At 42.3% G+C, this 10,311-nt stretch overlaps 1 non-coding gene across 1 annotated transcript; it reads left to right on the plus strand.

Annotated features, from left to right (window-relative positions):
- The first annotated feature begins 8,477 nt into the window (after window positions 1-8,477).
- Window positions 8,478-8,584, plus strand: LOC130971012 (small nucleolar RNA R71). The gene has a single exon (XR_009082251.1). It is a non-coding gene; the product is annotated as a small nucleolar RNA R71 (small nucleolar RNA).
- Window positions 8,585-10,311: the final 1,727 nt, after the last annotated feature.

A 10,311-nucleotide genomic window follows, 5' to 3' on the forward strand; every position in this document is an offset into this window, starting at 1 on the left:
GCTTTCTGAATGGAGCATCATAGGTATTTTCTATGATGGTCTCTCTGAACTATTCAAGATGTCTTTGGATAGCTCTGCTGGAGGATCTCTTCATCTGAAGAAGACGCCTACAGAAGCTCAAGAGCTAATTGAAATGGTTGCAAATAACCAATTCATGTACACTTCTGAAAGGAATCCTGTGAACAATGGGACAAGTCAGAAGAAAGGAGTTCTTGAGATTGATACTCTGAATGCCATTCTGGCTCAGAACAAGATATTGACTCAACAAGTCAATTTGATTTCTCAAAGTCTGTCTGGAATACAAAATGCACCAAGCAGTACTAAGGATGCTTCATCTGAAGAAGAAGCTTATGATCCTGAGAACCCTTTAATGGAAGAGGTGAATTACCTGGGAGAACCCTATGGAAACACCTATAATTCCTCATGGAGAAATCACCCAAATTTCTCATGGAAGGATCAACAGAGACCTCAACAAGGTTTCAACAATAATAATGGTGGAAGAAACAGGTTTAGCAATGACAAGCCTTTTCCATCATCTTCTCAGCAACAGACAGAGAATTCTAAGCAGAACCCCTCTGACTTAGCAACCATGGTCTCTGATCTAATCAAAACCACTCAAAGTTTCATGACTGAAACAAGGTCCTCCATTAGGAATTTGGAGGCACAAGTGGGTCAGCTGAGCAAGAAAGTTACTGAACTCCCTCCTAGTACTCTTCCAAGCAATACAGAAGAAAAATCCAAAAGGAGAGTGCAAGGCCATCAACATGGCCGAATTTGGAGAGGAAGGAGAAGCAGTGAACGCCACTGAGGAAGACCTCAATGGACGTCCACTGGCCTCCAATGAGTTCCCCAATGAGGAACCATGGGAATCTGAGGCTCAAAATGAGACCATAGAGATTCCATTGGACTTACTTCTGCCTTTCATGAGCTCTGATGAGTATTCCTCCTCTGAAGAGGATGAGTATGTCACTGAAGAGCAAGTTGCTAAATACCTTGGAGCAATCATGAAGCTAAATGACAAGTTATTTGGAAATGAGACTTGGGAGAACGAACCTCCTTTGCTCACCAAAGAACTGGGTGACTTGTCTAGGCAGAAATTACCTCAAAAGAGACAAGATCCTGGGAAGTTTTCAATACCTTGTACCATAGGCACCATAACCTTCAAGAAGGCTCTGTGTGACTTAGGGTCAAGTGTAAACCTCATGCCTCTCTCTGTAATGGAGAAGCTAGGGATCTTTGAGGTACAAGCTGCAAGAATCTCACTAGAGATGGCAGACAACTCAAGAAAACAAGCTTATGGACTTGTAGAGGATGTTCTGGTAAAAGTTGAAGACCATTACATCCCTACTGATTTCATAGTCCTAGAGACTGGAAAATGCATGGATGAATCTATCATCCTTGGCAGACCCTTCCTAGCCACAGCAAAGGCTGTGATTGATGTTGATGGAGGTGAACTGATCATTCAAGTGAATGAAGAATCCTTTGTGTTTAAGGCTCAAGGATACCCCTCTGTCACCATGGAGAGGAAGCATGAAGAGCTTCTCTCAAATCAGAGTCAAGCAGAGCCCCCACAGTCAAACTCTAAGTTTGGTGTTGGGAGGCCACAACCAAACTCTAAGTTTGGTGTTGAACCCCCACATTCAAACTCTAAGTTTGGTGTTGGGAGGTTCCAACATTGCTCTGAATATCTGTGAGGCTCCATGAGAGCCCTCTGTCAAGCTACTGACATTAAAGAAGCGCTTGTTGGGAGGCAACCCAATGTTATAGTTTATCTATTTTCTTTTGTTATTTTATGTTTTTTGTAGGTTGATGATCATAAGAAGTCACAAAATCAATTGAAAAAGCAAAAACAGAATGAAAAATAGGAAGAAAAACAGCACACCCTGGAGGAAGAACCTACTGGCGTCTAAACGCCAGTAAGGCTAGCAGGTGGGCGTTTAACGCCCAGTCTGGCACCATTCTAGGCGTTTAACGCCAGAAAGGGGCACCAGACTGGCGTTAAACGCCAGGAAAGGGCAAGAACCTGGCGTTAAACGCCAGAAATGGGCACCAGTCCGGCGTTTAACGCCAGAATTGGCTAAAAACGCAATTTTGCATGCCATTTGGTGCAGGGATGACTTTTCCTTGACACCTCAGGATCTGTGGACCCCACAGGATCCCCACCAACCCCACCACTCTCTCTCTTCTTCACCCATTCACCAATCACCTCAACACCTCTTCCCCAAAAACCCTTCACCTATCAAATCCCATCTTTCTCTTCACCACTCACATCCATCCTTCATAAAACCCCACCTACCTCACCCTTCAAATTCAAACCACTTTCCCTCCCAAACCCACCCATACATGACCGAACCATAAGCCCCTCCTCTCCTATATAAACCCTTCTTCACCCCTTCATTTTCACACAACCTAAACACCACTTCCCCCTCTTTGGCCGAACACAACGCCATCCCCTTCTTCCTCATTTCTTCTTCTTCTACTCTCTTCTTTCTTCTTTTGCTCGAGGACGAGCAAACCTTTTAAGTTTGGTGTGGTAAAAGCATTGCTTTTTGTTTTTCCATAACCATTATGGCATCCAAGGCTGGAGAAACCTCTAGAAAGAGGAAAGGGAAGGCAAAAGCTTCCACCTCCGAGTCATGGGAGATGGAGAGATTCATCTCAAGGGTGCATCAAGACCACTTCTATGAAGTTGTGGCCTTGAAGAAGGTGATCCCCGAGGTCCCTTTTTCACTCAAAAGAGTGAATATCCGGAGATCCGACATGAGATCCGAAGAAGAGGTTGGGAAGTTCTTACCAACCCATTCAACAAGTCGGAATCTTAATGGTTCAAGAGTTCTATGCCAATGCATGGATCACCAAGAACCATGATCAAAGTGTGAACCCGGATCCAAAGAATTGGCTTACTATGGTTCGGGGGAAATACTTAGATTTTAGTCCGGAAAATGTGAGGTTGGCATTCAACTTGCCCATGATGCAAGGAGATGAACATCCTTACACAAGAAGGGTCAACTTTGATCAAAGGTTGGACCAAGTCCTCACTGACATTTGTGAAGAGGGCGCCCAATGGAAGAGAGATTCAAGAGGGAAGCCGGTTCAATTGAGAAGGCATGACCTCAAGCCCGTGGCTAGAGGATGGTTGGAGTTTATCCAACGCTCAATCATTCCCACTAGCAACCGGTCCGAAGTTACTCTAGACCGGGCCATCATGATCCATAGCATCATGATTGGAGAAGAAGTGGAAGTTCATGAGGTTATAGCCCAAGAACTTTATAAGGTGGCGGACAAGTCCTCTACCTTGGCAAGGTTAGCCTTTCCTCATCTCATTTGTCACCTCTGTTATTCAGTTGGAGTTGACATAGAGGGAGACATCCCCATTGATGAGGACAAGCCCATCACTAAGAAAAGGATGGAGCAAACAAGAGACCCCTCTCATCATGAGATCCCTGAGATGCCTCAAGGGATGCACTTTCCTCCACAAGACTATTGGGAGCAAATTAACACCTCCCTAGGAGAGTTGAGTTCCAACATGGGACAACTAAGAGTGGAGCACCAAGAACACTCCATTCTCCTCCATAAAATTAGAGAAGATCAAAGAATCATGAGAGAGGAGCAACAAAGACAAGGAAGAGACATTGAGGAGCTCAAGCACTCCATAAGGCCTTCAAGAGGAAGGACAAGCCGCCATCACTAAGGTGGACCCGTTCTTTAATCTCCTTGTTCTTTATTTTCTTGTTTTTTCGAAAATTTATGCTTTATGTTTGTCCATGTTTGTGTCTTATGATCATTAGTGTCTTAGTGTCTATGCCTTAAAGTTATGAATGTCCTATGAATCCATCACCTTTCTTAAATAAACAATGTTCTTAATTGAAAAGGAGAAGAATTGCATGAATTTTGAATTTTATAACAGTTTAATTATTTTGATGTGGTGGCAACACTTTTGTTTTCTGAATGTATGCTTAAACAGTGCATATGTCTTTTAAATTTGTGGTTCATGAATGTTGGCTCTTGAAAGAATGATGAAAAAAGAGACATGTTACTGAGGATCTGAAAAATCATAAAAAAATGATTCTTGAAGCAAGAAAAAGCAGTGAATACAAAAAAAAAGAAGGAGAAAAACGAAAAAAAAAAAGAAAGAAAAAAGAAAGAAATAAAGTTGTGATCCAAGGCAAAAAGAGTGTGCTTAAGAACCCTGGACACCTCTAATTGGGGACTCTAGCAAAGCTGAGTCACAATCTGAAAAGGTTCACCCAATTATATGTCTGTGGCATGTATGTATCCGGTGGTAATACTGGAAGACAGAGTGCTTTGGGCCACAGCCAAGACTCATAAAGTAGTTGTGTTCAAGAATCATCATACTTAACTAGGAGAATCAATAACACTATCTGGATTCTGAGTTCCTAAAGAAGCCAATCATTCTAAATTTCAAAGGATAAAGTGAGATGCCAAAACTGTTCAGAGGCAAAAAGCTAAAAGCCCCGCTCATCTAATTAATACTGATCTTCATAGATGTTTTTGGAGTTCATTGCATATTCTCTTCTTTTTATCTTATTTGATTTTCAGTTGCTTGAGGACAAGCAACAATTTAAGTTTGGTGTTGTGATGAGCGGATAATTTGTACGCTTTTTGGCATTGTTTTTAGTATGTTTTTAGTATGATCTAGTTAGTTTTTAGTATATTTTTATTAGTTTTTAGTTAAAATTCACTTTTCTGGACTTTACTATGAGCTTGTGTGTTTTTCTGTGATTTCAGGTATTTTCTGGCTGAAATTGAGGGACCTGAGCAAAAATCTGATTCAGAGACTGAAAAGGACTGCAGATGCTGTTGGATTCTGACCTCCCTGCACTCAAAGTGGATTTTCTGGAGCTACAGAAGCCCTATTGGCGCGCTATCAACGGCGTTGGAAAGTAGACATCCTGGGCTTTCCAGCAATATATGATAGTCCATACTTTGCCCAAGATTTGATGGCCCAAACCGGCGTTCAAAGTCACCTTCAGAATTCCCAGCGTTAAACGCCGGAACTGGCACCAAAATGGGAGTTAAACGCCCAAACTGGCACAAAAGCTGGCGTTTAACTCCAAGAAGAGTCTCTACACGAAAAATGCTTCAATGCTCAGCCCAAGCACACACCAAGTGGGCCCGGAAGTGGATTTTATGTCATTTACTCATCTTTGTACACCTTAGGCTACTAGTTCTCTATATATAGGACCTTTTACTATTGTATTTTCATCTTCTGATCTTTGGAATCTTTTGATCTTTAGATCTTTTGATCACTTTGGGAGGCTGGCCTCACGGCCATGCCTAGACCTTGTTCTTATGTATTTTCAACGGTGGAGTTTCTACACACCATAGATTAAGGTGTGGAGCTCTGCTGTACCTCGAGTATTAATGCAATTACTATTGTTCTTCTATTCAATTCCGCTTGTTCTTATTCTAAGATATTCATTCGCACTCAAGAACTTGATGAATGTGATGATTATGTGACGCTCATCATCATTCTCACTTATGAACAAAGTGACTGACAACCACTTTTGTTCTACAAGCAAACGAGGCTCTAATGTTTATCTCTTGGATTCCTGATACACGATGCATGGTTGATCGCCTGACAACCGAGCGCTCGCCTGACAAACGAGCCAGCCATTCCGTGAGATCAGAGTCTTCGTGGTATAGGCAAGAACTGATGGCGGCATTCAAGAGAATTCGGAAGGTCTAACCTTGTCTGTGGTATTCTGAGTAGGATTCAATGATTGAATGATTGTGACGTGCTTCAAACTCCTGAGGGCGGGGCGTTAGTGACAGACGCAAAAGAATCACTGGATTCTATTCCGGCCTGATTGAGAACCGACAGATGGATAGCCGTGCCGTGACAGGGTGCGTTGAACATTTCCAATGAGAGGATGGGAGGTAGCCACTGACAACAGTGAAACCCTTGCATAAGCTTGCCATGGAAAGGAGTAAGAAGGATTGGATGAAGACAGTAGGAAAGCAGAGAGACGGAAGGGACAAGCATCTTCATACGCTTATCTGAAGCTCTCACCAATGATATACATAAGTATCTCTATCTTTATCTTTATGTTTTATTCATATATCATCTATACCCATTTGAGTCTGCCTGACTAAGATTTACAAGGTGACCATAGCTTGCTTCATACCAACAATCTCCGTGGGATCGACCCTTACTCGCGTAAGGTTTATTACTTGGACGACCCAGTGCACTTGCTGGTTAGTTGTGCGAAGTTGTAGTGATCACGATTTCGCGTACCAAGTTTTTGGCGCCGTTGCCGGGGATTGTTTGAGTTTGGACAACTGACGGTTCATCTTGTTGCTTAGATTAGGTATTTTTTTTCAGAGTTCTTAAGAGAGAGCGAAAGACAGAGAGCGAAGAGAGAAGAGAAAAGTTGCGAAGAGGTTACAAGGAAAATAAAAGGAGAGAAAATCGTTTCTGGGTTTTCAAAATCAAAAATAAAGAGCCAAGGGAAAACGGGGCAATTAATGCTAAAATTAATGAAGGCATTAAACCCTCGCACGTTCCCAAAAGCGCCGATATAAAAGCACGCGTTTTTAGAGAAAACATTCTACATTCAAAAGCAACTACCAAGGAATCGACAAAATGCTTGAGTTCAGCTTTGTCAAAAAAGGACCGAAGTCAAGAACTCGACCTCAAAAAAGACCGAGCTCAAGCAGGGGCACTGTTCATACCCTGGGTCGAGTTGTCCGACCCGGGATGTTCAAATAGCAAAGCGACCGACCTCTTTAGGTCAAGCAGACCAACTTCTTTACGAAGAAGTCGGCCAAAGCGACAGAAAAAGCCCAAAGAAGGGCCCAACTCAAGGGACACGACCCAAACCCTAAAGATAGCCCAAGCTTACAGAGAGAAGGGCGGTTCCCTTGAAGATAAGATGACCTCATAAGATAAAGATAAGATAAGATAACTAACTTATCTTATCCACAGAAGGCCACATCTCACCATTATAAATACTCTGGAGCACCCAGGTATAACTCATACTTTGATTCTACTCAATACCTGCTTAATACCCTTGCTAACTTAAGCATCGGAGTCCCTTGCAGGTACCCCCTACCCTCCGGAGATGAAGGATCAGCAGCTCTTTCAGTTCCACAAGTCGGACACACCATCTCCGGCCGCTATACACCTGCCGGACACGTCGGCTCCGACTAACACAGAAGATCTTGACCGAGATCGACCTACAGTTTCAGGTAACCCTCGGAACATTGGCGCCGTTGCCGGGGAACCTGGAAGTCATCCCAACACCATGGCAAACAACCATGACCACGACCACGACTCAGGTTTAGAAGACAGAACGCCACACAAGAACATGGATGATATACTTAAAGATACTCCGGAATCCAATGGAGACAAAAATTCATCAAATCCGGGGGTGATAGAAGCACTTCAAGATCGATTAAAGCAACTTGAGAAAGAAGCCCAACATTAACGCGAAAAAGAAGAGGATCTACATCGGGAGATAAGGCGGCGCCGAGAATTAGAAGATAAGCTTCTGAAATTCGAAGCTGGTCTTAAAACTAAAGCAACTCGATCCGCCCCAGAGGATAGCTCTCACAAAGATCAAGATCCATTCACCAGGGAAATCCATTAGTGGTGTTCTACTTCCTTCATACTCCTCTCATCACTTTTGGTGATCATCTTACATTCTTCCCACCTTACTTTCTTTGTTTCTCCACTTGGGTTCTTCTCCGTGTCACTAGGAAATCCATTAGTGGGTTTGGGAATTTGTTGAGATAGATACCCTACTTGGGACTCCAGTCTCTTGATGTTTTCTCCTTGGTTTTTTATATTGGCTCGCACTTCTTCCTCAAACACCTTGTTGTCTTGGACTTCTCTACATAAATCTTCAAGTAGAGTCTCAATTTTTAAAAGTCTATCATCCGTTAGTGATGGTGGATTGTGGTTAGGCGGGTGTTGATAAGATCTCTGTGAGGTATGTTGGTGAGTTGCATTGTTGTTGGAATTGAGGTTGTGGCGTCTCTGGTCTTGACCTTGGTCTTATTGATTTCCCCAACCAAAGCTGGGGTGATTTCTCCATCCAGAGTTGTAAGTTTTGGAGTATGGGTCATGGATTTGTCTAGGTGAGTTTCCAACATAGTTGGCTTGTTCCCAGTCACCTTCTTCTCCTATATTCACTCCTTCTTGAGCTGGTGATGAAGTGATGACTGCTGCAACTTGGTTTTCCTCCACCTTCTTGGTGAGATCTGCTAGCTGCTTGGTGATCATCTTATTTTAAGCTAGCAATGCATCCATGTGGTTCAGCTCCATTACTCCTCGAGTGTTACTTCTTTCAGAGGCATAGAAGTAGTCATTCTCAGCTACTATTTCAATGGCATTTATGGCTTCTTCAATGGTTTTCTTCTTGTTTAGAGAGCCCCCTGATGAATGATCTACAGCCTTCTTTGACTCATAGGAAAGATCTTCATAGAAAATATGAAGTTGAACCCATTCATTGAACATATCTGGTGGGCATCTTCTTGTTAAGTCCTTGAACCTCTCCCATGCCTCATAGAGAGTCTCACCATCTTGTTGCCTGAAAGTCTGCACCTCAGCTCTCAGCCTATTAATTCTTTGAGGAGGGTAGAATTTTGCCAAAAATTTGTTCAACACATCTTCCCAATTTGTCAAGCTCTCCTTTAGGAAGGATTCAAGCCACTTGGATGCCTTGTCCCTGAGTGAAAAAGGGAACAAAAGCAGCCTATAGACATCCGGGTGGACTCCATTAGACTTCACAGTGTCACAAATTCTCAGGAAGGTGGTTAGATGTTGATTGGGATCTTCTTGAGCACTTCCTCCAAAATGAGCAGTTGTTCTGAACAAGGGTGATGAGCTGGGATTTTAGTTCAAAGTTGTTGGCATGTATGGTGGGCTTCTGGATGCTACTTCCACAGTTTCCTAGATTTGGATTGATGTAGGAGCCTAGAACTCTCCTTTCTTGCCCAGCATGATTTGCAGGGCCTTCTCTAGCATGGTTGTGAGCTTCCCCTTCATGATTGTTTTCCAAGTTCTCTTCCATGTTGGTTTCAAAGTACTCTTCCTCTTCCTCAGCACCAATAACTTCTTTCCCTCTTGCTTCCCTCCTTAGTCTCCGGAGGGTCTTTTCAGGTTCTGAATCGAAGGAAGTTGAGGCTCCCCCTCTTCTCCCTGTCATACAACTAACAAAACACATAGCAAGAGATAAAATAAAGAGATTATTCTTGTTAGAGTGATTGTTAGTGTGAGTGATGCAAATTATCAAACAGTTAGTGGGTTAGTGAGCAGAATTATAGATAATAACAAAAAAAAAAGAAAAACAGAGAGGGTAAAGGGGATGAGAAAAAAGCTAAACAAAATGAAGATAAATGACTGAATAGAGTAAACAACAAAGGAAAAAAATTGCTCAATCTAGTGAGCTTCCAACTTAATCATTGTTGATACAAAATCAATCCCCGGCAACGGCGCCATAAACTTGATGCATGAAAACTTGTCTCTCAACAAATTTCCCTTCGGTAAGTATACCGAATTGTCGTCAAGTAAAAACTCACAATAGAGTGAGGTCGAATCCCACAGGGATTGATTGGTCAAGCAACTTTAGTTGGAAGAGTATGCTAGTTGAGCTAAAGAGAATGTAGTTGAGAGTTGCAGAAAATTAAATGGCAGGAAAGTAAATAGCAGAAAATAAAGTGCAGAATCTTAGATGGGGATTTGGGGAAATGAGCATGAAAATAAATGCAGAAAGTAAAGAGAATGGGTAAAATCAGAAATGGGGAATTCATTGGGCTCAGGAGATGTTGTATTCTCCGGATCAAATTCATTTTCATCTCTTCCTCAATTGAAGCGTCTATTGATCTCCTTGGCAATCTTAGGTGATTGGGTTCCAATTTCTTGGCAACCCAATCTCTCTAAGCTTGAACAATTGCCCAATTCCTTGATTTAATTGCTCATGGAAAGAGATGAAGTGTAGTCACTGATTATACCACATGTATTTCCAAATCAAAGTGTTGGGAGGATTACATGTCACTATATCTGCCCAGACCCCAATTTGGTCCAACATGAGAAAGTATTTCTAGCATGATCTCCTCATCCCTTTTCCAAGGCTCAGAGGAGATCCAATTATGGAGAGTTTCTTTTCCAAGACAACTAACCAATTGAATTAAGATCGAAAGCTTTCTAGTAAATCAAAAGAGAAGAAAGAAGAAGAGAAATGAAAACTATAATTGATCCATCAAATTACAACAGAGCTCCCTAACCCAATGAAAGGGGTTTAGTTGTTCATAGCTCCAGAAATGAAAAATGGCAGAAAAGAATAC

Source organism: Arachis stenosperma, chromosome 3 (genome assembly GCF_014773155.1).
Source record: "Arachis stenosperma cultivar V10309 chromosome 3, arast.V10309.gnm1.PFL2, whole genome shotgun sequence".
In the NCBI taxonomy this organism is placed as follows: domain Eukaryota; kingdom Viridiplantae; phylum Streptophyta; class Magnoliopsida; order Fabales; family Fabaceae; genus Arachis; species Arachis stenosperma.